This window comes from Vombatus ursinus, unplaced genomic scaffold (genome assembly GCF_900497805.2).
Source record: "Vombatus ursinus unplaced genomic scaffold, bare-nosed wombat genome assembly UNPS02014991.1, whole genome shotgun sequence".
In the NCBI taxonomy this organism is placed as follows: domain Eukaryota; kingdom Metazoa; phylum Chordata; class Mammalia; order Diprotodontia; family Vombatidae; genus Vombatus; species Vombatus ursinus.
Genome location: NW_020954769.1, coordinates 258085 through 262883, shown reverse-complemented (window position 1 = coordinate 262883; position 4799 = coordinate 258085). Strand labels below are relative to the sequence as shown.

At 48.4% G+C, this 4799-nt stretch overlaps 1 pseudogene; it reads right to left on the bottom strand.

Annotated features, from left to right (window-relative positions):
• Positions 1-2360: 2360 nt before the first annotated feature.
• LOC114030732 lies at positions 2361-2990 on the bottom strand (annotated as a pseudogene).
• Positions 2991-4799: the final 1809 nt, after the last annotated feature.

Below are 4799 nucleotides of genomic sequence, written 5' to 3'. Positions count from 1 at the left end.
GGGTTAAAAGTGATCAGAGACTTGGTTTCCAGGATCCTAGATGACAGAAGACAGGGATCAGGTGAATCTCAGACTTTGGTATTCCATGGACCTGGGAGTGAAGAGGCAGCAAGCCCTCTAGATTTGGAGTCAGAGGAACTAGGTTTGGAATCTGAGCTCTGCTACTTATTACCTGTGTGACTGTAGGAAAATCACTTAACCTCTCTGGGCCTTAGTTTTCTTAATTGTAAAATTAAGGGGACTGGACTAGAAAACTTCCATGGTTCCCTCAGCTCTATATAGGACTTATTATCTGTAGGAGGCATGCATTTGAAGGTCAATTTACTAGGGACATAGATTCAGAACTACATAGGATATTAGAAGTCACTTAGACCAATACTTCACTGACACTGGTGAACCATATCACCTGCAATCCAGCCACCATCTTCAGCCTCATCCCCCTCCCAACTGTACCCTGAGACCACCGTGGGCTCTGAAAGACAGTTTTCTGCTTTTATCTTTCCCAAAGCTAGGCTTTCACTCCCCAGCCATTTCCAAAGCCGTGAGTAGCATTTCCCGCCCCACCCCTCTTCTGACTCCCCTTTGTGTGTTATCTTGTCTCAGTAGAATGTAATTACCCTGAGGGTAGGGGATGTTTTGCTTTCATTTATTAATATCCCTGGAGCTTAGCACAGTGCCTGGCACAAAGAAGTGTTTAACAAATGCTTTCTTAATATTACCAATACCCTCACTTTGAAGATAAAACTATAGGTGAAGTGAACTGCCAGAGTCACACAGGTGGCAGAGATACATCCTGAACCCAGGTCCTTTCACTCCAGATCCAATGTGCCATACACTGAACTTTTAATCTAACTTGTTCTCCAAGGAAAATGCCATGGGGCATCCTCTCCTGAGACCATGCCCTGGGTGACTTAGCTCACTCAGCTTTAGAATGATGGCCCTGAAACTGTAATGCCTTGGTTGGTAAATCAGTTAATATGGATGCAGATGGCCTGCTATATCTTCTTGATCCCAGAACTCTGATTATGCTTCACATTCCATTTGACTGTCTAACACTTAATTCCCAATGACTTTCATCCCACCAAGTCTTCTTCCTCTTACTCTGGCAACAGTAAGCAAATCACTACAGTTGCTTCTAGAATGTCTTGATCGATTTTCCTAGGGCTTGACTCCCCAACCCCTGGGACGTTCTAACCGTTCTTCTCAGATCACTACTGCCGTATTTGTGTTGTGATAGCTTCTATATATCTTGTATGGATCTTGTATAAACATAGTTTGTTTGCATGTTGTCTCCCCCATTAGACTGTGAGCACTTTGTGAGAAGGGACTGTTTTTTGCCATTCTTTAGATCCTCAGGCATGCCCCTGAAAGGGGGACAGATTTGGGTAGCCCTGGAGTGGCATTTGCAGCAGGCCCTTTGCTCAGCATCTTACATAGCATGTGAGTTCTAGGCTTAGTGAGGGTGGGCAGGAATACTAAAAAGGGGCAGAAATTGACACCACACCTCTTGCCCAGCTAAGGGATTTAATTAAAATCTTATAAGCAATATACTCAGAGGACACTTTTTCCCTTGAATTCTTTCCTTCCCTTTCTTCCCCTTCCAATTACAGAAAATCTAAGACCTAGGCAGGACAGAAAGGAACTACTCTGACCTTTTACTCCTCACCCCAAGAGAGGAACTCTGCAACAAGCTAGAGGGAGGAGGGAAGAGAGAGAAGGAAGAAAGGAGGAGGGAGGAAGGAGAAGGAAAGAGAGAGGAAATCTCAGATGGTGTATTTCAGCTTGCCAGGCTTCCCCAATAATAGCTAAAAGCCACATGAGATGATCCTATCTTCTTACAGGTAGAGAGAGGCACACACTCATGTAGAGGTGGTGCGGTTGAGAAGACAGTGCTGAACTTGGGAGTCGAAACCTAGCTCTGACCCTTACCCGCTCTGAGCACAAATTTTCTTCACCTACTTATCTCACAGGGTACAGAAAATGTTCTGTTAAACTCTAAAGCACAATATAAGTGCGAATTGTCATTTTGTCACAGAATCATACGTACAGCATTTGAAGGGAGCATTGAAGTTATCTAGTCCAACTGCCTCATTTTACAGATTAGGAAACTAAGGCCCAAAGCAGGAAAGAGGCCTGTCCATAGAAGCTGGAAAGTGAGTAGTAAGCAGAAGAGCCCTGGGACGCCAGATCCTGTTCCTTCTCGCATGAAAGGCTGAGGGTACCAGGAAAAGGTTCCAGTGGGACCTCTATGAGTCCCTAATAAACCACGTAATTCTACGTTCATCCCCCGGGCCACCTTGTGCGCTTCGGCCCGGGGGGAATAGAAGGGATGCGGGTCAGTAGAGCGGGAACAGAGCGAGTTAGGCAGGGGGCGGGGCCAAGCTGGGCGGGCCAAGTTCAAGCTCAAGCTCAGGGGAACTCCAGGCTTGCGTGCAGCAGCTGGGGGCCCAGCCCAGGCGCCAGGTTTTAATCGCGCGGTGCGGCCTCCACGGGTGCGCCCACTCCAGTACTCCACCCACGTGGCCGAAGTCCCCGCTGGTGGCCCGGCGGGAGGCCCCCCTCACCCGGTAGTCGCGGGCCGTGCTCTGCACTGGCTGCACGCGGTGGCCCTGGTGCCGCGGGTCGCCCTGGCACGAGCCGCACAGCAGCTCCTTGTCGTCCAGGCAGAAGAGGCTGAGCTGGCCGTGGTGCAGGCGGCAGAAGCGGGGCCCCCGCGGGCGGGCCGGGCAGGCCTCCTCGCGCAGCAGCTTCTCCACCAGGTTGTTGAGCGTGTGGTTGGTGCGCAGCCCAGCCGGGGACGCCCGCTCCTTGCACACAGGGCAGGCGGGCGCGTCCTGCAGTTCCCAGCAGCGGCCCACGCAAGCCCGGCAGAAGTTGTGGCCGCAGCGGAGAGTCACCGCGTCGCGGAACGGGTCATAGCAGATGGCGCAGAGCAGCTCCTCCTTGAACGAAGGCGACGGCCCCACCGAGCCGCCGGCCCCCGGCTCCATGCCGCTGCCCCGGGTCTGACGCGCCGTCCTGCGCTCCCAAACTTTCCAAAGTGTGCGTGGCCCCTCCCCGCGGGTGACTCAGGCGTGGGCTCACCCCACCCTACACCACCCCACGCAGTGCTCTGAGTGACACCGCAGCTGGCCAACCACTGTGGAGACGGTTTGCCCATTTTCCGTCAGCCTTGCTTCTCTTAAAGCTATTGCTTTCTGGGCGGGGCTGGAAGGTGCCCTGCGGGGGATGGGGGAGGCTTGGCGCCTCCATTCCTATCCACACCCCACCCTCGCCCGTACCCATTCCCAGAGTTTGCCTAGCTGAGCTGAAATGTACATTCTATCCACCTCTAAGCAAAAACCCCAATGCATTACCATAACCCAGTTTCCCACTTGGGATCATCAACTGAGTTTCTGGAAACCCCTCCTCTTCCCTCTTCATCCCCATCCCAGATCCAACTGCCAGAGCACTGAGAGCTTGGGTCTGAGATGCAGGAGCTAAGAACCATGCTTTTGATTCTAAATCTATTCTTAACTCATCAGAAGCAGAGGTACTCCCTCTGTCGGTAGAGAATGCAAAACCAGCCCTGCCCTTTCATCCTTGCTTTGTTTCTGCTTTTCAAAATGCTTTTATGTCTATCACCTCCTGTTATTCCCATTTTACAGAGAAAATGGAGGTACAGTACGATGAAACTAGGACAGCTAAGGGACTCAAGTGGGGAGGAAGTGGAGGTGAAGAAAATATATAGATATAGAGAAAACATGGCCTGGATTTGGACTGGAAGAACTGTTTGTGACTCTAAAGACAACTAAAAAGGTAGCTTGGGCAATGAGAGGAAATATCTAGGTTCAGTTCTGAGTTCTGTATACAAATGACATAATAGTTTCTGCCTCAATCCTCTCAATGGAGGAAATTTCCACACTGGAAGTTCCCTGCACCCATAAAATCATAGGGGAAAAAATACACCGGAAATCATTTTACTTTATATAAAAATTAATCAGAGGAAGTGGATCTGACAATCAAAGTGGAAATAATACTAGTTCTCTAAGAACCAGAAGGGGGCCTAAAAGGCCCTACCTAGGACTAGACTGTGGATTAAAGGAAGAGGAGATAGGTAGTATCTGGGAGCACTCATTGTAGCAGGATTATATCTGAGTCAACCTCTTCTTTTTTGGCAGTATGAGGGTCTGTAAAAGTGAAGTAAGCTGCCTGACCAATGTGAATCAGCCATGATGGGACACCACTGTGTACAACTCATGCCCTGAGATGCCCTCTTGCCAGAGAATGAAAGAAAAAGCTAGAATCCAGGGGGAAATTTTTTTTTATGGGGAAAAAGAGAAATCCTTTATTCCCTAGTTCACCCTAATTTTTTTTATATCAAGGGTAGAATCACTAAAAAAGGACCTGTGAGATTTAGTTAGTAGCAAATGACCAAAAAGCATATTTGTCTGGGTTTGGTACATTAACTTACTTCATAGTCTCTGTTTTGATGTCCCATTGTTAGCTCAAAATCAACAAGGCCAAAACCAAACGTCTTGATTCACTCCCTGTAAATGGGATTTTCCATTTCTAGAAATAACATTCTGATAGATTGTAAACTCCCTGAGGGCAAGGACTGTTTCCTTTTTGTCTTTGTAACCCCAGCATTTGGCATGTGCCTAGTACTGTAATAGTATTGACTTCTGATTCCTACCTTTATTTCATAGAATCACAGAATGTTTTTTTCTAGTTGAAAGAACCATCTAGAACACACAATAAATAGTAAAAGGAATCTTCACTCTTACATCCCTGAAAAGTGGACCATCCAACTTAATGGT